Source organism: Delphinus delphis, chromosome 18, assembly GCF_949987515.2.
Source record: "Delphinus delphis chromosome 18, mDelDel1.2, whole genome shotgun sequence".
Lineage (NCBI taxonomy): Eukaryota > Metazoa > Chordata > Mammalia > Artiodactyla > Delphinidae > Delphinus > Delphinus delphis.
In genome coordinates this window covers 17,560,286-17,583,203 of record NC_082700.1, presented here as the reverse complement: position 1 = coordinate 17,583,203, position 22,918 = coordinate 17,560,286, and the positions used below count along the sequence as shown (strand labels likewise).

General features: G+C 41.2%; 1 protein-coding gene across 6 annotated transcripts in view; it reads left to right on the top strand.

The window, feature by feature from the left end:
* The window catches only part of TRIM13 (tripartite motif containing 13), a 50,196-nt gene that overhangs the window by 20,279 nt on the left and 6,999 nt on the right, over window positions 1–22,918 (top strand). The window contains exons 1-3 of one of the 6 annotated variants that reach the window (XM_059996140.1): window positions 17,357–17,422; window positions 17,709–17,884; window positions 18,004–18,117. The gene's annotated coding sequence lies outside the window, so the exon portion shown is untranslated. Of the gene's footprint in view, window positions 1–17,292; window positions 17,449–17,708; window positions 17,885–18,000; window positions 18,118–22,918 lie in introns of those variants that run through there. The other 5 variants (XM_059996137.1, XM_059996138.1, XM_059996139.1 and 2 more) reach the window with 5 other exon arrangements.

Here is a 22,918-nt window from a genome sequence, read left to right as displayed (position 1 = left end):
GGTTTCAGTAGCTGTGGCTCCCAGGGTCTAGGATGCAGGCTCAGTAGTTGTGGCTCGCAGGCTCTAGAGTGCAGGCTCAGTAGTTGTGGTGCACGGGCTTAGCTTCTCCACGGCATGTGGGATCTTCCCGGACCAGGGCTTGAACCTGTGTCCCCTGCATTGGTAGGCAGATTCCTAAGCACTGTGCCACCAGGGAAGCCCTAGATGTTATTCTCAGTTCCTCTTTTTTTTCTCAGACGCCTCATTATTAACAAATTCTGTCAGCTGTAACACTAAAATATATCTAAAAATCTGACCTTTCTTCACCCTAGCTGAAGTCCTCATTATCTTTCTTGATTAGATGTTGCATTAACCTCTGACTGCCCCCGAGGCCACTCTTACCCCCGGTACAATCTTCCATGCACGCTACAGCCAGAGTGGTATTTTTAAACTGTAAGTCAGACCACGTACTCTCCAACGACTGTCCTTCACATATAAAATAAAGTGGGGGACTTACAAGGCCTTACATGAGCTGGTTCCTGGTTGCTGTGTGCAGTCTTCATTCATTTAACAAAAAATTATTGACAGCCTACTATGTCCCAGGCACTGTTCTAGATGCTGGGCATACTGTTCCTGTCCAGAGCTTACATTCTAGTGGGAGGAGACAATAATCAAAGAAGTATGTAGGATGATACCCATTATCTTGTAATAAGCTATAATGGAGCATAATCTACAAAAATACTAAATCACGAGGCTTTACACCTGAAGCTAGCACAATATTGTAACTCAACTATACTTCAATTAAGAAGAAAAGAAATATGTAGGCTATCAGATGGTGGTGAGTGCTATGGACAAAAGTGAAGTGGGAAAGGAGAATAGGAAGTGTGAGTGGCAGTGAGGGGCCACTGGGTGGCTGAGCAGATGACCAGGAAGGCCTCCTGAGAAGATGACAAGGGAGCAGACACTGGAAGAAGAGGAAGGAGTGAGTCAAATGGATTCTGGGGGAACATTCCAGGCAGTGGGGATGGCAAGTGCAAAGGCCCCAAGGAAGAGGTGTGCTTGGCATGTTTGAGTAACGGCAAGGGGGCCGATGTGGCGAGAGCAGAGAGAGTAATGCAGCGGGTAAGCGGAGGGCAGAGAGGTCCTGGGCGTGGTCGGGTAAAGCGCAGACCATGTAGGAACTTGTAGGTCCCTCTCCTGCTCCACTGTAGGCATGGGACTTTGAGTGGGTGGCTGGGCAGCCCCGGGAGGAATATGAGCAGTGCAGTGATGTGACTGGGTAGCAGGGCAGCAGTGGCTGCAGGGAGACTTGTTCAGAGTCAGAGGTGGGAGCGATAAGGGTGGCATGGGCCAGGATGGTGGCAGTGGGGGAAAAGGGTTCAAATGTTGGTGATGAGCCTGTAAGTGAGAAGCGAGAATTAACCGTTGGATTTACTACGGTGAAAGATTTAGCAACGGAGGCAGTTTCAGTAGAATGGTGGCTCAAGCTGGGCTGCAGAGGGTTCAGAGGAAATGGGGGGAGAGGAAGTGAAGACAGTGAGTGAAAGTGGTTGTGCTGTAAAGAATGTCAGAAAATGGGTGGTGGCTAGAGGTGCAAGTTGGGTCAAGAGAAGCCTTTACTGAAGTGGAAGAAATTACAGTGATTTCTTACGATGATGGGACTGATGGAAGAGGAGGAAAGAAACTTGCTAGAGCAGGAGAGGGGGTGAGTTTGTGTACCTTTGGAAGGCCTTCAGCCCCCGTGATAGGAGGGGAGGTGGGGATATGGACACAAGCACGGGTGGGTGGGCAGGTATCGGGGTGGGAGCTTGTGGGCCTCCATTATTGTTTGCTTCTATTTTCTCAGTGAAATAGGAAGCTCATCAGTGAAGAGTAAGGGTTGGGGAGGAAGTGTTGGAAGTTTGAGGAAAGAGAAAATGGTATGAAGCTAAAAGGAGTTGAATGTTTACTTAGGGGAGTGATTATAATAATGGATCTCATATCTAAGCTGGTTAAAGAGGGACGTGAGGACATGAGGGAGGACGGGAGCAAGCAAAATGTAGTGAAACAGTAGACTACAGGATCGAATGGAGTTGGGGAATTTTTGGAGTTGGGATTGGAAGATGGGAGGTGATGGTGAAAAGTGGGAGGCTTCTCGTGCCACCAGTCTCTCTCCTACACTCTGTGTCAGCTCACTAGCCTTCTTCGGTTCTTCCAACACTTCACGTTTGTTTCTGCCTCAGGGCCTTTGCACTTGCTCTTCCCTTCACATCTTTGCATGATTTGCTCCCTAACTATGCTCAGCTTTCTGCTCTGTCATCACATCCTCAGGGAGATTTTCTCTGCTCATCTAGGTAAAAGGCAGCCTCTGTCCCCTGACCCTGTTTCATTTTTCCTTGTGGCATTTCTTGCCACCTGAAGTTATGCTATATTCATTCATATGTTTACATTCTGTGTCTCCCACTAGAATGTAAGTTCCACAAGGGTAGGAACATTGTCTTGTATACCACTGTATCCCTGATACGTAAAAGGCACTCAGTAAATAAATAAATTTAAATGAATAGTGAATACATGAACTTCCCAAGGTCACTCAGCTAATAGGTGATGCAGGTAAGATTCCCACCCAGCACTCTGGCTCTAGAGCTTTTGCTCTTAAACACTCAACAGAGAGAAAGAAGAACTAGAAGGAGAGAGAAGCTGCTGTAGCCCTCTTGGAGCTTTCAATCTCTGAGATTTTAGGAGCTTCCCTATAGATGGAGTTTGAGGGGAAGAAGGAAAATACTCCTCTACTGGAAGCTTTATTGGAAAAGGCAGAAGGTGAAAAATAATTTCCTGGATAGAAAAACAGAAGGACAAAAACAAACCAGTAACAATGTACAGGTCTGAGATTGGAGTATTGATCGAAGGCCACTTAAGACTTATTTATGATTTCTTTTTCCAAAGAAAATGCATTAAGGCAGTGCTTTTGGAATTAAAATTAAAAAATTATCCATTTTTTAAAAGAAAGAGAACTGCAGTCAATCTGGTGGTGAAAGCAAAGGGTGAGACTTTAAGTTCATCTTTCCTGGGAGAGCAGCTGGTTTAGAAGATAAAGCTATGCAGATGTAGGGCTTCCCTGGTGGTGTGGTGGTTGGGGGTCCGCCTGCCGATGCCAGGAACACGGGTTCGGGTCCTGGTCTGGGAGGATCCCGCGTGTCGCGGAGCAACTGAGCCCATGCGCCACAACTACTGAGGCCTGCACTCTGGAGCCCACGAGCCACAACTGCTGGGAAGAGGCTCGCGCACTGCGGTGAGGGGTGGCCCCCGCTCGCCGCGACTGGGGAGGGCCCGTGTGCAGCGGCGGGGACCCAGCCCAGCCAAAATAAATAAATAAAATTGAAAAAAAAAAAGCTATGCAGATGTAAAGCAAAGATTTTGAACCATCCCTTTTCTGGGTTACACTTACATCTTTAGTTTCATGAAGGATGACTTGAAGCAGCCACACTTGTGATGCAAAACTTATTCCTCAGTGTTATTTTCCATTTGTAAATTGGTTGGATCTACTTGAGTCAAACTGTGCTTTTGTAGACTTCGTTGCTTCTTTTGGAAGTGTTCTTTCAAATTAGGTTACAGAAACAAGAGCTGAATTATATACACAGCTGCAGAAATAGACTCTACTTTCAAATGTAAGATGAAAAATATGAAAATTGAGAGAGTTCCTTTAGTGTTGAAACTGCCCAACGTTCTTGGTAAAGTTCTGTTTCTTAACGCAGTCAGAAATTGGTGGGTGGGGTGGCCACATGGCCTGAGGAGTCAGGCAGGCCCCCTTTAGAGCAGAAGTTGCAGTCACTCAGATGGATGTTTGAATCCAGTTCTGTTCCTCATAGTTGGATGACCTTGGTCAAGTCATTTAACCCGGTTACTTTCCTTACTTGCAAGAATCCATGTGCCCAGAGCTCCCTCATGGGGTGCTGTGAGAATTAATTGAAATGATGTATGCAGTGTCATGGAGTGATTTGCTTGATAATTGGAAGTCATTGTGTAAATTGCTGGCAGACTACTTCTTGCTTTTGTGCACTTGTGTTTTTGTTCTCACTCTGTTCATAGACAGCATGACGATATAATTTAACCTCCACACTGGGACTCTTTTGAGAATGAAAGGGGACACCAAACCAGAGAGAACTCTGGGCTTAAGTCAAGATTCTCCTCCAGGCAAACCAAGATGTTAGGGTCACCCTCCCGAAGACTGAGAAGCCTGTAGGAAGGAGGTGCCTGCCGGAGGGACAGAGAAGAAGGGGATGAGGTGGGCAAAGACGGGTTTTGTCTGTATTGGCATGCTGGTTAGGAACTAGAAGTCAGTTTGAAACATATTAAGAACAGAAGAAGCCCTCTTTCCCTCTCTCCTGCCACCTTATAATTTGGCGACGGACCTTTCTCCATTGTGCCCAGATTGGGCTGGAGATTAAGCCAGCACGTGCCAAGATGGCATCAAATCACAGGGGTAGGCTGGGGACCCCAGCGTGGTTATGAGTAGGCCGTTTCTTCTGAGCCAAACTACGGGGATTTATGCTACTGTGTTTATTTCTCTTTGTTACTTGCCAGCACAGTGATACCCAAACCTGCAAGAATTTAAGGATAACTGACATTACTTTAAAATACCCATTCCCAGGCCCCCACCAGAGAACTGAAGCCAAATCTCCTGACATTCCGTATATTTAAATGAGTGTCTGGGGCAGTCTCTGTGACCGGCAAGGTTAGGAAACATTGCCCTTGCCTTGAGAAAAGCTGTTTACCAGTGGTCCCCAACTTTTTTGGCAGCAGGGACCAGTTTCATGGAAGACAATTTTTCCACAGACTGGGTGGGGGGAGGGTGGCTCAGGCGGTAATGGGGAGCTGTGGGGAGCGGTGGGGAGCGATGGGGAGAGGCAGATGAAGCCTCGCTCGCTGGCCCGCTGCTCACCCCCTGCTGTGCAGCCTGGTTCCTAACAGGCCACAGACTGGTACTGGTCCGTGGACCCGGGGTTGGGGACCCCTGGGTTAAACTTTCTGGCTTTGACTTGATTGTGCCACGGGATATTAAGAAATGTCTTTTGTCATCTCACATATGGGCCTCAAATATGAAAGGAAGAATCAATCCGAGGAGGCTCTGATGGAGCAAAGATGATGAGTGTCCCAAAATACAGACAAATCTCCAGGACAGGGTGTAGGGTTCTGTTGTCTGTCTGCTTCTGGCCCTGCACTCACTGGGGCCTTTTTCAATGTCAACTTTGGAGGAGCTGAGCCTTATATTTATTATAAAAGCAGTGATTCCATGTCCTCATACTTTATTTAGTTATTGCTCTTTCTCTTCTTTCCCCATCATGCTTCCGGAAAGAATTGTTCATACCTCCTGTCTCCATTTCCTTAATTCTCATTCACTCCTGACTATAGTGGAATGAAGCCTGGCCTGGGTGATCTGCCCTGTGTGATCCTGAGCAGGTTAATGAATCACTCCAGCCTTAGTTTCTCCACTTGACTTCTACACGAGGTAATGCATTTCATGCCCCCTACCCACCTTTGCCCCGCATAAGGAGATGAACTTTCTCTTCCTGAAAGCATTAGAGACCTAACTGTAAGATTCAATTATTCAGTTATTTTTCAGGGCTCAATTTACTTTTCTCATCAACAGCTAAGACCATACTCAGTTTTTGAAATTCTTATTTTTTTCTTACATTTATATCATTTTTCCCAGTTTTTGCCTCCTGGTTCTTTTTCCTTTACATATACCTTATACTTAGATGTATCAATGGAATTATGCGGCCATTAGAAAGTATCTCTATAAAGACTGTGGAAAGATGATTACTTGAACGTCTTAAGTAGAAATAGTGCAATGCAAAATGCTACATGTTAAAAATAGGTAAGGTGCTGTTGGTCTTAAGAAGGCATTATGGCCACATGACCAAAGATAACAGAATCTTACCCTAGACTGTGGCCACACCCACACTCACACCTAAGATCCCTCAGGGACACAAAGGGAACGTAACGAATGAGAATTAAAGTATCATTTGCTATGTGTACTCTGGTAAGCTGGGCCTGAGCACTGCTTTGGGCTTCACATCTGAAGACTTCCTCTATCTTCCAGGCATAAATAAACTCTTACCTCGGCAGGAGCGCATCAGATATGTATGCCTGGTTCTCTGCCTGAGAGGGAACAGATCCTGGTTTCAGCAGTGAACAAAGAGGCAGCAAAAAAGATAAATTCTCGCTTGAGTGTGCTGGAGCAGGCTCACATGACTTGAGAGCTGATTCTGATAACTCTTCCCAACTCTGCAGTCAGCATTCAGTGAACTCAAGTTGACAGCTTGCAGTCAGCCATGGTGGGAGAATTTACAACATGGAAACTGGTAAACACTGCGAAGTGTGGCTCCCTATCCCCCACCCTTGCCCAAAGCTGCGTGTTAACTGTTGATTAGCACACCACTGGGAGAGGCAGAAAACATGTTACTCCCCTACTCTGAGCTGGCTCTGGTTATGTGCACCACTCTTTCATTGCAGGAAGAGATAGCAACGTCTAGATTCATTATCTGCAATAATAAAGATGATGATAATGACGATAAACACTTAGTGAGCACGTCTAGATGCTGTGCTTCACTGTACCAAGTGCTTCCCCTGCATAGCCTTAATTTATACTCAAATGACTTTATGAAATAGGGACTGTCATTACCTCTATTTTACATATGAGGAAATTGAAGACCAGAGTAAGTAATTTGTCAAATGTTCCACTGCTGATGAATAGAAGATTCTGGATTCCAGTCCAGGCAAGGCCTCTAGAGTCTCAGCTCTGATCTCCATGACAACCCCTTCCTGCGGAAAGTAGGAAGAGAGGTTGGAAAGTGTCATCCCCAACTAGCAGTTGACAGCATGTATTACTATGATAGAAACATTAGATGTTACGGAAAAACCTGAATGAACTTTCTGACCAACCCAATATTTAAAAGATGCATCCTTGTGTATTGTGATACAACTTTTATATAAGATTTTCAAACTTGCAAAATAATACAACATATTTTCATGGATATTTACATATGTGGTAAAAGTGTAAAAACATACATGGAGATAATGTGGGTACCTGGCTATTTTTTATGTTACCACTTTTTTGTATATTTAAACTATTTTTTAATAAAAATTTAATGTATTTCTATATAAGGTAATCCGATTGGTTTTAATGTGAGATTATAGGTAGTTCTACTCATTTATTTTATTTAAAAAATTATTTATTTATTTATTTATTTGCCACGCTGCACAGCTTGCGGGATCTTAGTTCCCTGACCAGGGATTGAACCTGTGCCCCCTGCAATGGAAGCACGAAGTCCCAACCACTGGACCATCAGGGAATTCCCTCTAATCATTTATTTAAAATTTTTTAATATTGTTGTATTGTCCTTTCTTTTTTTTTTTCCTTGGCTGCATGGTGTGGCATGTGGGCTCTTAGTTCCGCCAACCAGGGATCGAACCCATGCCCCCTGCATTGGGAGTATGGAGTCTTAACTGCTAGGGACTGCCAGAGAAGTCCCAGTATTGTCCTTTCAATTACAAAAATTTTTAAAAGAGCGAGTGCATGCTAAAACTGGTAAAACCTGAATAGCCTGTAGTCTATCTAGTTGTCAATGTTAATTTCCTAGTTTGGGTACTGTACTATGGTTATATAAGATGTCATCATTGAGAGGAATGAGTAATGCAATGGATCATTATTATTTTAAATGGATTAATAAATAAAGGTTATTTTATTTATTATTCTCAAAAAGTTCAAGAATCTCGGGGCTTCCCTGGTGGTGCAGTGGTTGGGAGTCTGCCTGCCAATGCAGGGGAAACGGGTTCAAGCCCTGGTCTGGGAAGATCCCGCATGCTGCGGAGCAGCTGAGCCCGTGTGCCATAACTATGGAGCCTGCGCTCTAGAGCCCGCGAGCCACAATGACTGAAGCCCGTGTGCCACAACTACTGAAGCCCGTGTGCCTAGAGCCTGTGCTCTGCAACAAGAGAAGCCACCACAGTGAGAAGCCTGCACCCTGCAACGAAGGGTAGTCCCCGCTCGCTGCAGCTAGAGAAAGCCCGCGTGCAGCAGCAAAGACCCAATGCAGCCAAAAATTAAATAAATGAATAAATAAATAAATTTTTAAAAAAAGTTCAGGAATCTCTGTTTTAATGGAAACTTCCTCTAACCCCCAGGTACTGTTAGATGTTTTATTTTTTATGTTCCATCCCTCTATCATAGCTCTAACCATATTGTAGGTTGTTTATATATAAAGTACTCTATACATTTAAGCGCTATTCTTTTTCTCCAGGAAACTTTGATGGGCCATAAACTTTTTTCCATATTTAAGAATTGGGATATAATTCATATACCATAAAATTCACCTTTTAAAAGTGTATAATTCAGTGGGTTTTAGTACATTCACAAGGTTGTGTGACCATTACCACTATTTAATTCCAGAATTTTTCATCACCCCAAAAAGAAACCTTGTAACCATTAGCAGTCACTTACCATTCTTCCCTCTCCCCAGTCCTGGAAATCACTGGCTAACATTCTGTTTATATGGTTTTGCTTCTTCTGGACAATTCATCTGAATGGAGTCACACAATATGTGGCCTTTTTGTCAGTTTCCTTTCACTTAGCATGATGTATTCAAGGTTCATCCATGTTGTAGCATGAATCAGTATTTTGTTCCTTTTTTCCATTGTATGTATATACCACATTCTGCTCATCCATTGATGGACATTTGAGTTGCTTCCTTTTTTTTTTTTTTCTATCCTGAATAATGCTGTTATGAACATTCAGGTTAAAGTTACTGCGTGAACATATACTTTCAGTTCTCTTGGGTATACATCTAGGTGTAGATTTGCTGGATCATACAGTAACTCTATGTTTAATCTTTACAGGAACGGTCAAACTTTTTTCCAAAGCATGGGCCAGCAACTTTAAAAGAACTTCTTTTTTATTACTATAAAAGTAATACATTATATAACCATTATAGAAATGTTCAAAAATTCATTAAAGAATCAGGACAAAATAAAAATCATTCTCACTTTTTACTATTTATGGATAACAACTGTTAATCCTGTGATGGCTTTTTAATATGTGCATATGCATGCACACACATACACACAAATAATCAGTACCATGCTACATATAGTTTTGAAATTTGCTTTTCTTCACATAATAAAAGAATTTTTCAAGTTGTTAAATAGCCTTCTAAAACATGATTTTTAAATGGCTACATATTATTATTTTGTTTGAATGTACCAGGATTCATATAACTCACGTCCTTTTGATGGATAATTAGGATATTTCTAATTTTCCCTTGAAAGTTCCATAACAATATCCTTGTTATACAAATTATGTTTTCGATTCTTTTCTTAGGATACATTTCTAGAAGTTGAATTAAATATATATATTTTGAGTGTTTTTGATACAGATTACCTAACTGTCCTCCAAAATGTTGTATCCATCTATGTTGGTTTCCAGCAGCAAACAGGATGGCCTGTACCACTCAATGCTGGCCTACTTGTCATTAAAAAAAGGCTGTATAAGTGTTTTGCTTGGTATTTCTTTATCAATGAGAGTGAAATTTTTTTCGCATGCTTATCAGTCATTTGTATTTCTTCTTTTTGTGTCCTGTTTTTCGTGTTCCTGGCTTGTTTTTCTACCTTTTGTTTGATTTGTTATTCATTTGGAAGAGAACATAGTCATATACATTGCATGTATTTGTTCTAACTGAGTTTGTGTTTTTTACAAATTTATCTTTTTTCTTTTTTATACAGTATAAAAGTAATAGACACTCGATGTAAAAATACAAAAAAATTATAATAATATAAAACATAGATACTGAACATTTCCCATTTCCATCTTCTCACATTGATAACTTGGTGTATATTCCTCCAAATGTTTTTTCCTATCAATATATTATGAATTACATTTCCTTTCAAAATTGGAATCATAGTATATATACTGTTTTTAACTTGATTTTTCACTTATTATATCTTATACATATCTCATTGTTAATACGTACTGCTTTATAACTTCTTTTAATAGTTATATACTACTATCACTATATTGTATTTTTAACATAAAAGTTTTTTTTACATTTTTATTTAGTCATATCATTAAGTCTTTTTTTTTTTATGGCATATTGCTTAATTTTTATGCTTAAAAAGAAAGTTCCCAGGCTTTCCTGGTGGCGCAGTGGTTGAGAGTCCTCCTGCCGATGCAGGGGACACGGGTTCGTGCCCCGGTGCGGGAAGATCCCATATGCCACGGAGCGGCTGGGCCCATGAGCCATGGCCACTCAGACTGTGCGTCCAGAGCCTGTGCTCCGCAATGGGAGAGGCCACAACAATGAGAGGCCCGCGTACCGCAAACAAACAAACAACAAAAAAAGGGCTTCCCTGGTGGCGCAGTGGTTGGGAGTCCGCCTGCCGATGTAGGGGACACAGGTTCGTGCCCACCCCGGTCCGGGAAGATCCCACATGCCACGGAGCGGGTGGGCCCGTGAGCCATGGCCGCTGAGCCTGCGCGTCTGGAGCAAGATTCTCTGATGGACTATTCAAAAAATTATCCTTTTTTAAAAAAATTTTTTTCTTTTTTTTTTTTTTTGTCTGTCATGCACGGCTTGCAGGATCTCAGTTCCCTGACCGGGGATTGAACCCAGGCCACGGCAGTGAAAGCACTGAATTCTAACCAATAGACCACCAGGGAACTCCCAAGTTATCCTCATTTTTAAGAGACAAGCTCTACTGTAAAAGACTACTGACACATCTGTGTAAGCTATAGGAGGAGTATGGAAAACTTTGTTTTGCAGATAAAGAGGGAAAATATTGTTTTGATAAAATAAAATATATTAGAGTGCCTATTTTAAGTGAATAAAATTCAGAATACATTACCATTTCATCTGGTGTTAACAGGTAATTTTTAGAAGTTTGAAATATACCACTAATCTCTGAAAAAGAGAATTCTTACTTCCCTAAAACATTCATGAAAAAACAATTATTATCACTGGGTTAGGTGCTGGGGCTGCAATGATGAGAAAACACGGATAAACACACTCATACAAACGCACACAATATCTGACTTTACGGACTTTACAGTCAAGTGGGGAGAGAAACATTATTAAATTATTACACAAATAAATATATAATAACAAACTTTAGCGTGTGCAATGGAAGAAGAGCATAGGATGGTATGAGATGATCATGAGGGATCTGACCTTGGCCTGGAACTTCTTGGAAAGCTTGACATACCTGGGATGTGTCAGTTGTGCTGTGCTTGGGGGATGAGGATGACGAAGAGGAATCTGGTGGCCAGTGAGGGGGTTCCTTCAGGAGAGAAGGGACTTTGGGAGCAGGAATCCTGAATCTGGAAGGAGCAGGGGCCTCGAGCAACAACACAGCGGCTAACACAAATGCCTGCAGAGAGGGAGGACTGTGGGAGAGGAAGAAGGGGCATACCTCACTAAAGTGTATTTAAATTTAAAAATGGTGTAACTACGGGCTAACAGTTTGTGATCCCTGCTTTACAGGGATTGTGAGAGTCATTAAATGTTAGCTGAAGTCCTGACAGTGTCTTGAACCTGAGTGTTCAAAGAATTACAGAACTTAAATGCTGGGTACAACCCAGCAAGAGTCCCTGAAAGAGTTGGAAAAAGAAAAGCCCGGTGTGAGCATGATGTTACTAAACGCCAGGGAAAGAGGGCCTTTTAAGGAGGAGGCAGTGAGAGCTGCTAAGAGATCAAAGCAAATGAGAACTGAAAAAATGTCCATTGAATTTCACAGCACAGAGGTCAATGACCTTCACAAAATGCCTAACCTGTGTTCATATTGTATAACGAGTCTCACACATCTTCTGGATTGTCTGTGTCTTTTGCCTGACTGGGAGGGGTGTGGGCTGCTTTAGATCCAGCGCAAGTTCCCAGAGATCCGGCCACATTCTAGCAACAACTAGCACAGTGTTATAAACAACAAGACCATTATAAGATAAATACATTTTTGACAAGGCATTTATTACCACATGCTTTGATATCAGAGAGACTCAACTGGACTCATGTTAAAAAACAGAAGCATGGATTTCTTGTGCAATGCTGTATAGGTAGGTATCTGATAAATTTAGACCTTCAGAACCAAAGTTCTATGAGATATACTACTGCCTTTACTTAAGATAAAGAAAGTACAGGAATCTACTAGCTATTGAAAACTATAATAGAAAACTGTTGTACCTTTATTTGTAGAAGAAATGTTCTAAAAATGTCTCATAGAGCAGGGTGAGAGTAGTTTTCTAAATTGAAATTATAAAATTTATTATTATAACTGACATTTTTCAAGATAAAACTAGAGCACATAATGATTAGTGAATGCTACACAAAGATTCCAAAATAAACAGTTTCTACAAATCAAGTTCTCTTAAACAACTGCAAATATTTATACAACAGTAGTCTTTACCTGAATGAGTCATTTCTTAAGGCCCTCATAAAGTGACTTTCATCAAGAATAAAATTCTACATGTATGAAAATTAAGTTTAGAGAAAAAATTATTAACATAATTGAGTGTAATCATTGTTAAAAATATCAAAACAGAGCACTACATTTCAGAGTATATGTAATGATTTTTAAAGCTCTAGTGAGGCGTACTCTAAAATGTAGTTAATATTTAAGCAACATACTAACTTTAGTCATACAATATAGTTAAGATCATTACATTAAGATAATTTATATAGGATTGATATATATATATATATATATATATATATATATATATATATATATATATACACACATAATTTCCTCTCATAGGACTTTAGGAGTATTTGTCATTGTTAATTCTTTCTACATTCATTACATTTTATTTACAAATTGAAAATTTTAGTAAACAATACACTTGAAATTAAATGGTTCAATGGAATTTAACCTAGGCACATATGTTGTACTTTTATATACATTACTGCATTAAAAAAATCTATAATTTTCAATAACCTCAAAACTATTAAAATAAAGGAAATTTCTTCCCCCTTAAATCTTGGACCCTGTTATCAGATTAGTCTTCCCAAAATTCTGTTTTCATCTTGTTAGTGCCATATACGTAATTATTCAGTGGCTTCCCATTTCCTACAGAATGAATTTCAACTCTTTATTCTGACATCAAAACATTCCACAATTTGGCCTCAAACTTTTTTTCCAAACTAGGCCATGCTCTTCCCTGACTCAGTATCAGTATCAGTGAAGCTAATTCCCACCCTGAACTTGTGTTCCTCACCTCCAATGCTCTTCCTCTTACCTTCAAATCCTATGATCTTTAATTCTGTTTGACTCCCACCTCCCCTGTGAAATCTTCGTGATGCTTCCATGCCTTCCTCTGATCTTTTCTTCACCACACCCCTCACATTGACTCTTAAACAGCCACTATTACTGAACTAGTTCATGCTGTTAAGACTTTTCTCTTCAACCAAATGGGAAATTCCTCAGTTAGTGTCATTGGTGCCTAGCACAATCCTGAGTATATAATTATAAGCATATGTTAATATCATCTTAATTACCTCTGACATTTTATTCTTATAACTTATTTTTCCATCTAAACAAACGGCACAACTAAAGGCCAAGTTTACTGTTGCTTAAGCATCTCTCATTCTCTCCCAAAGCTAACTGATATTGCTGTTTGCTCCATCTAATGCACGATCTTCACTGTGCAACTGAAATATATGCAACCTGTAATTTTCTTCAAACCAAGGACTAATTCCTTTAATTTCATCAAGTCTTAGGTAAGTTTCTGTCTTTTGTGATAAATGTATTTTTACAGGTAGATTCTTTTCCTTTTAATGGAATGTTTTGGATGTTCCAACAATTTCACTGAAATTGTAAAGCTTTAAAAAGCACTGCAGAGTCTTCCTTTCATTAAGTGAGATGTTTTTTCCTTTTCCTCTCCTTTCCCTAAGCACAAGGAAGGAGGTACAGCAGTGGAAAGATAAATGCTTTTAAAAGGCCACCCTGGGGACTTCCCTGGTGGTGCAGTGGTTAAGAATCTGCCTGCCAATGCAGGGGACACGGGTTCAAGCCCCGGAGGAACTAAGCCCGTGCGCCACGACTACTGAGCCTGCGCGCCACAACTACTGAAGCCCGTGTGCCTGGAGCCCATGCTCCTCAACAAGAGAAGCCACCGCGATGTAACAAAGAGTAGCCCCCACTCTCAGCAACTAGAGAAAGCATGCACGCAGCAATGAAGACACAACGCAGCCAAAAATAAATAAATAATACATAAATAAATATATAAAATAAAATAAAAGGCCACCCTGGGCTGGGTGTAAAAAAAGCAGAAATTATGGTGCTAGCTTCCTCTACTACGTAGGCAGTTTAGCTCTGCTTAAGACTATTGTGCTTGAGCCTCACATTACAAATCCAAAACAACCGTTATTCAAAACCAGCATGGTTTTCTTCTCTCATATAGCAGTAGCAACCATTTATTAAGTACCTCCTATATGTCAGATACCATGTTGGTTGCTTTGTATGTTATCTGATTTTCACAATCAAGTGAAACATTATCCCCATTTTACAGAAGAGAAAACTGAGGCTTAGAGATGCTTAGTAACTTGAACAACTTGTATATGGCAGAGCTAGAGTTTGGATGCAGAATTGATTCCAAAGTGTCTGCTCTTTTTGCTGCACCTTGCAATGTCAGTGCCTTGTATTGCCAGGAATTCTCATTGGGGAATGTCGGGGCTTGCATTCATGACTGGCAGCTATTGGGAAGGGAAGGACAGAATAGTAATGAAATGTTCCAGTATATCTAAGGAGGCTCACCAGCACCCCTCTCCTGCACATAACTGCTCCAGTCTTAATTATTAGTCGTTCCCCATTCTGATAATTTACATTTCAGTGTACACCAAATTTGGCACTGTCCCTTTTGTTATGGAACATCTGATCACGTCTTGGTAGATGGAAGGAAAGCTGGAGGATTTCACCTTTGTCAAGGCTGAGGACAAAAACAACACCATGAAATAAATCACAAAAATAAGTATATGTGTGTATATATATATTTCAAATATATAACATTAGAAATTCTACCTGTAAAAATATGTTTTTCACAAAAGACAAACTTACATAAGACTACATCTTATTGCTGTGGTGACATATGAATTCCAGTCTTAAGCTTAGTCTGCTTATTTGAAGAACAGTCAATAAAAGGAAATTCCAGTGTGATAAGAATTTTGACAGTCCCTCGGTATGGGATCTAGTTATAGTGTGCTCTTCCAGGAAGGAGGTAGCTGTGTGGGTGGGTTTTAATCCATGTATGTAGGTTTTTAAAATTTTTAAATTTATTTTATTTTTGGTTGCGTTGGGTCTTTGTTGCTGCATGCAGGCTTTTCTCTGGTTGCGGCAAGCAGGGGCTACACTTCGTTGCAGTGTGCTGGATTCTCATTGCCGTGGCTTCTCTTGTTGCGGAGCTCGGGCTCTAGGCGTGCAGGCTTCAGTAGTCGTGGCACACGGGCTCAGTAGTTGTGGTGCACGGGCTTAGCTGCTCTGCGGCTTGTGGGACCTTCCTGGACCAGGGCTTGAACCCGTGTCTCCTGCACTGGCAGGCGGATTCTTAACCACTACACCACCAGGGAAGCCCCGTGCATGCAGGTTTTAATCTCTTTTTCTAGTCACACTATATGTGGTGATTCCCTGATTGGCTGTTTTATTAGGACCATGGGAGGGAAAATAGGTTATTCTTCCTTCCCTATTTTTCTACACGTAAGAGAGTTTAATATACGATGGTCTCTTAGTAGTTTATTTTTTTGTTAACAATCTAGGGATTTCTATGCAGATTTAACCAACGTTTTACATTTAGTTGGTTATAAGTTAATTAATTAGTATCTACCAACAACCAGGTACACATAGGACAATTTCTGATTTATGAGTTAATAACCTTTCACTCTTGTATCATTTTAATATTAGGGTATTCAAAATGTTTCTACAAATCAGGAGTTTGATTTTCTTTTAATAACACTTATTTAGTAGGAGACTGGGCTGCAGTTTTCGTTGGCACTGACAGTTACCGTGCTGTAGAAAGACCGTGTACCTGGAACCTGACTTTAGAGTCTCAGCGCTGCCTCTTGTTTTTTGCCTTGGAGAAATCACTTCATCCGTTTCCTCATCTATAGGATGAAGATCATAATTTCCATTCCACAGTGTTCTTATGAAGACAAAATGACATAAATATAGGAACTGTTCTTCAAAGGCAAAATTGGGTTTAAGGGAGACACACACAAAACTGGATTTAAGGGACCCTGGGCATGGTGAGGAACTGGACATCTCAGAAGGGAGTGGGGAGGAGCTTTTTATGGGGTTTGAGCTAGTATTAGTAGTCACCGGGTCCAAGTACTGTAAATAGACCTTGAATACCTTTCCCCCCAATTCTACTTCCAAATCCCAGACTTCCCCAAGTGGGGCGGGGGTGGGGGGCGAACTCAACCCCAGGGCATATTCTGTGATTTTTGTCCATGCTTCACATCCCCCAAGATGGCAAGTTTTGGAGAAGCCATTCTTTCATCATTGCAATCTTCTTGCAACCGCTCCTTGGTAAGTGCTTAATGCGTTTGCTAATTAGAGAAGGTCCCTATACAGGGTGCCGGACATCAGAAGAGTGAGTCAGGCTAGCGGCTGATAATTTAGAGCCATACTTGAGTTTTTCCTTCTCTCCAAAGAAAAGGGCAGTGGTGTTTTTCCTAAAAAGAAACCTTGAATTGGGTGGCTAGTGTTCGGCCTAAAGCCTGCAAAGAAATACATAGATGCAAGGTGTGGGTGGGTGCAGTAGTTAACTATTTTGATTGTGCTGCGTCTCGAGCAGCGCGGGCGCCCGCCCCACCCACCCCGGGTTGTGGGGTGCGGGGCGGACAGTCGTCTCCGTCCCCCCAAGCCGCTGTGGCCGGGCCTCTGGTCCTGAGAGATGCAGATGAAGCGGTGTGAAGGGTTGGGCTTTTTTTTTTGTTCCTAAAAATGCAACGAACAAAAAAAAAAGTACAACAATCCAAACCCAACCATCTTGTTGCGCGCCGGCTTTCTTCCCAGGCGGCTCCACCGGGGACAACGCCGCCACCCGTCGCCCGCGCTCGGTCCAGGCCGACCCCGCGGGTCTGCGCGATCCACGTCCCCTTCCCGGCGCCCGGGGAACGGCGCTTCGCGGGCGCGCGCAGCCCCTCTGGAAAGGAGAGAAGCCAGCAGCCAGCAACCCTCCCCTCTCCCAGGCGCACCGCGGCCGGCGGCGGTCATCGGTGGCGGTTGGAGATACCGGAAGGACTCCGCCTCCCCTCACCCACTCCCTCCCCGGGGGAAAGGCGAGGCCTAGCCTCGGAGGCGGACCGAGGTGCCGGCGGAGGAGGGCCTTGGGGCGGGGCCCGTCGGCGCCGCGAATCCATTTTGCAGCCGTTCCGACTCTTAGCGCGCGGTGCCCGCGGCTGGAGGACTGGCCGCGGCGCGGCTCCCGGTGGGTACCCTCCAGCGGCCCCGGAGGTCCGAGATAAGTACCCGCCGCCCGGGTCCTTACGGGGAAGAGGGGTGGGGACTTGCCCTGGCCGGGCAGGCACCTGCGTGAGTCGGGGGGGCTGGCGGAGAGCTCAGTCGGCGCTCCAGTCCCGGCAGCACAGCGGAAAGCAGCCAGGCCCCGGAACGGGGGGATGGGGAGAAACGGCGTGCGGGTGGGCGGCGGGGGCAGCGCGTCCGGGCTGCTGAAAACCTGGTCCGCTACCCAACACGCCTGGGTTCACTTCCAGCGCCTCGGGATCGCCTACAAAAGAAAAGGCGACCATGAACCGGAGTCAGAGCACGCGACCACCCTCTGGCACTGAACCTGGGGAGGCTGCCTGGCCCCGTGGGAGGGCGCCCTCACCGAGAAGCTCCTTAGCACAGAGATGGCCAGCCTCTCCCATGCTCCTGGCTTTTTCATCAGGTCCTAGCAGGCTGGCTTTATTTGTGGGGGATGATTGAAAAAATTGAGGGTGAAGACTAAGGACCCTTTGCACATAAATGCATAATACCCTCTCTTTCTTTGTTCTTTCTTTACAGTAGCCTCCAGTCACGACGTGGAAAAAAAAAAAAACCAAACAAACAAAACCAAAACCTGATTGCTCTGCCCTGGGAAATTGTAACCCTGACCAATACACCTGCTTGCAGGGGACAGAGGTAAACTACAATACTTTTCCCTACGTTAAAAACAAATAAACAAACAAACAAAAACCAACAAAAAAAGAAAGCACCCAATTTCGTCAGGCCCAGAACCTTTCAAAATTGAACTCTGTGCAGAATGTATGTGTTCCCACCCTCATGGATGGTCTTTGTTCTTTTCATATTTTGTCAAAACTCAGAAAAATTGATTATATACTTGGAAATTCTTTATGTGACAATTATTTGAAACATACTATAATCCAGAGATTCACACTGCAAAGGAAAAGAGGCTACAGCAGCTTTTCTTTTTGATAATAGGTTTCTTTTTCCTTCTGTGTCACTGCTGCTAGGGCTTATACAACAGGGCTTCAGTTTTCTGACTCTACAGACCTTTATATAAAAGGTATTTTAAATGCAGAATTTATTTTACATAGCCACTCCCTCTGGTAGAACTTGATGGAGCTATTGATTAATTGGTTATACTTCTGTCTTGCACAATAAGCACATATGTTTCTTCATGCTCTCCTATCTTTCCCTAAAAATACCATCTTTTTTGCACCAGCTGATGCACTAAACCTCTCTGGCAAGTCCTTCCATAACACCAGGTTATTTTCATTCTCTACATTTATTGGTTACCTGGCCCTGCTTCTGCCATAGCTGTTGTTCAGCTATGCCCATTTCCACGAACATGCTTTGTACCTGCTATGCTATGTAATACTTACTTTGTCCTCCCTTGAAATTACAGTTCAAGGGAGTCCAACTCTCCTTTAGGACCTTTCTTGGTTAATACACTCATGCTCTAACATAACACTGTAAATGAGTATTTACAGTTTTCACAGTATCTGTACACATATGTAATTAAACCACCTTACACTGATGTAGCTCAGTAGTTTACAAAATTGTCACACATTACTTAGTCTTTCCAAGAACATTATGAGGTAGGTACTGTAAAAATCCTCATTCCATGAAGGGTAAAACTAGTGCTTAAAGGTAGGTATTCAGATGCAGGTTCAGTGCTCTTTACCCTTCACTGGAGAACCTGTTACAACCTACTTTGTAAAAATTATAGAATTTTAGAAGGGATTTAGAGAGCTCATGCTTAAGGTTCTCCATTTGATGAATGAGGATACTGAATTCCTGACCCACTTTCTGGATAGTGCTAAGGTCTGAGAATTGGGAAACTCAGGTCCTATGCCTTGCTTGCTGTGTACAATTTGGGGGAGCAGGGTAGGCTCAGTTTTTTCACTTGTAAAGTTAGGTATTTAGCTAAATGATCTCTAAGATGTTTTTAAGCCCAGTACTTCTGTTTTATTCCTACTCCATAACTTTTAGCACCATATATTCTTATATATTGGTAATACGTAGACACATACTAATATTAACTGCCTTAAACTGTTTTATATTTTAAACTTAGGTAGGTATGGTAAAAAAGTGTATGGTAAAAAACTATGCCTTTTTCTTATTTTTTTACTAAGCTCTATAAACGTATGATTCTGTTGTAAGGTTGGGAATTGCATGGAGAGGTGGAGTACTGTCATACATCATTGGTCAGAGTTCAGAAAGTGGTATGCCCTTTCCAGAGGGAAACTTGGCAGTCTTTTCAAGAGCCTTAAGAATGTTCCTACTCTTTGACCCACCTAACAGTTGGACTAAGACTTTTCTACAGAACGTTCATTAAAATGTTATAATCCACCCAAAACAAGCAGTCAATAAGAAACAGCATATCCATAAGATAGACGGTCATGTTCTAGAAGAATTTATAATAGGGGAAATGCATATGATAAAACAAGTGAAAAAAGTGGATACAAAGTTGTGTTATGCTTCCAGTTTTGTTAAAATATGTGTGTGTGCAAACACACAGTATTGGGAGGAATGTGCCAAAATAATGTTAGAAGAAATATACCAAAATAATAATAATGGTTATTCCTTGCTGATGTAACTATGGGTAATTTTTTTCCTGTATTTTCTGAATTTTCTATAATCACAAATTACTTTTATAATTTTAGAAAAACAAAGTCCACTTGCATGGATAACCTCTCCAACTTCAGTATGGTGTCAGCTTTCTATGTCCTTTTGTAAGGCAGTTATCACACCTTTTATAGTAACAATACCTTTGTAAATGTGCTATATTTCTGAATTTAGGGCAGGAATTGACTTTTGGCTTATATTTCATCTTTTAAAATATCATTGGATTATCCATTTTTGTTATTCATGAAAGACACTGCCATTGTCATTACCTTGCCTTGGGATTTTTAGATACTAGAATGGTGCTAGAGGAATAGTACTCATAACAGTTAACTAAAAACAGGTGTCCTTTGACATACAGAATAGTTACATTCCAGTTAAGCCTTCTGTAAATATAAAGCAAATTCCCATAATGTGAACGCTTTCTAATTCATTTGCATTATAGATGTAAATATATTTCTAAGGAAAAGTTGAACTGAAAACTTTTGCCAATAGTTTAAATTATTGTCTTTCCTGTGGCATAAGCACCACAAGTATATCTCCTTGGCAGTAACCTGGCTCCCCATTTAAAACTCCCAGAGGAGCTCTTCCTTTCTTCCCCTGCATATGTGCAGTATTGAATATGAGTGAGGAGTGCCAACATAGTATTATAGAATACAGCCAACCTAAAAATTGCTTAAAGTTTAGCATAATTAGCTTTCTACTTGAAATATTTTCTAGATCAGTTTTACTTAGAATAAAATGCGTATGTAATTCTACACTGAGCAAAAGGAACTTTGTTCAGACCAATTACATTTCCATCTCAGAAGTAAGTGCTTATTAGCAGGTAGGTAGTACTTATTAGTTATCCACTAAATACTTGTTTTCACTTGGCACAGTATTACATACTACGTAAATAATTTCACTTATCTACATAGATCTAGCTTGCTGTGTACTGAATGCTAGACTTTGACATCACTTTCTGAAAGCTGGAATTAATCTCAAATGCAGAGCTAGATGATGAAAACTTTTAATAGATACCAACCTGTTGGGGATAATAATTTAGGTTAATGATTGCCAAGTTTATTGTTGTGAAAGAAGACAATTTGTTCTAGGGGTAGAATTTTGCTACCTTCATTTAAACCTGTTTACATTTATTTGGGAGAAAAGGAACCAGACATTTCTAGTTTGTAAAACCTTTGCAGAAGTCAGTAGTTCCAATTTAAGTTAATTTTAACTCTTAACAGGTAAAGATAAGTAATCTGGGTTTGGTTCCTACCAGACCAGGAGAATAATTTGGGCTATATGTATGTTTCCTTCAAATTCAGACCCTCATTATATTGAAATTGATTTCATCTGGATGGGAGAGACTGGGATTCACCACCATTCGGTGTCCTCATAGATTTCTCAGTAGTTGTACAAAAATGGGATAGGGATATCTGATCTAGCTGGTATCCTAAAACTATTGATTTAATGCTGCCGATTTACAGGATTACAGAATAATATCTTGGGTGATTATCAGGTGACACAGGGAAAAGAAAATAGGGAAAGAAACATAAGAAGTAAGGTAAAGAGGAGGTGTGAGATAAGGAATAAGAGGAAATCAAAAGATTGCATTCCTTGAAATAGAATGGGGAAGATGAGTTAAAAGAAGAATAAACAAAGGAAAAGTCGAGGCAAAATAGTGGCACAGAGAAGAGAATGAAGGAAAGGAAAAAAGTCATTTTTTCCAAGTTTTTCTGGACTATGAAGGTAATGACCTAGTTTTTTGTTTTTGAGACTGTCACCTTAGTCCAAAAACTTGTGAATTTTCTGAGTAGGTAGGCCTTCCAAGCTGCTGGACCTTCTGTACTAGGTTTATTTTGCCCTACTTATCAGGAATTCTACTAGAAATACCTTGGAGGAAATTTTGACTACTACTTATTCTAGGATAATGCCAGAAAAGGTAAGTTACTTATATCTTATATGGACACAAAGGTAAATTATATTTTGTTTGCAAGGGCCACATAACAATTAGATGAGCTATTTTAGATGCTATATGTGGTATATTTATTTTATTTTTTTATGGCTCCTTAAGGTTTTATTTAAACATCTTTATTGGAGTATATGGTATATTAATTTTAATATTCCTTTTTTAAGTTATCAGAAATTTTGTCTTTTTCTTAATCTCACTTTATCCTGTTTGGATCATATAAGTTTGGGAACAGTCTCTAAAAGCCAGAATGAGGTGTTAATAACACATTGATATAGAGTATTAAAAAAAAAAACCCAAAACTTGAGGGCTTCCCTTGGTGGCGCAGTGGTTGAGAGTCCGCCTGCCGATGCAGAGGACGCGGGCTTGTGCCCCTGTCCGGGAAGATCCCACATGCCGCGCAGCGGCTAGGCCCGTGAGCCATGGCCGCTGAGACTGTGCGTCCAGAGCCTGTGCTCTGCAACGGAGAGGCCACAACAGTGAAAGGCCCGCATAGCGCAAAAAAACAAACAAAAAAAAACAACAAAAAAAACCTTGGTAAATAATTTTCATATATTGTTAGATACCTTTCAAAACACTTATTCAATGAGGAGAAAAACTAATATGTATAAGTGGTTTGTCAAAGGTCATAGACTGAGAGCAAAACAAGTATGTCAGTCTCCTCACAGGCCTTGATCCAGAGATTCCAATAATATATTTTTTATTTTATAAAAGATAAAACAATATTACAGCAGATTAAACTCTCTGTGAAATTTATCATAGTTAGCTAATGTTTTTGAAGTTTTACTTTTTTAGCTCAATATTGTTTTCTTATTATTGGTCCCCTCTTTAGGTTTTTTTTTCCAACTTTTTATTGTGAAAATTTTCAAATATACTGAAAATTAAAAATATATTACGGAGGGC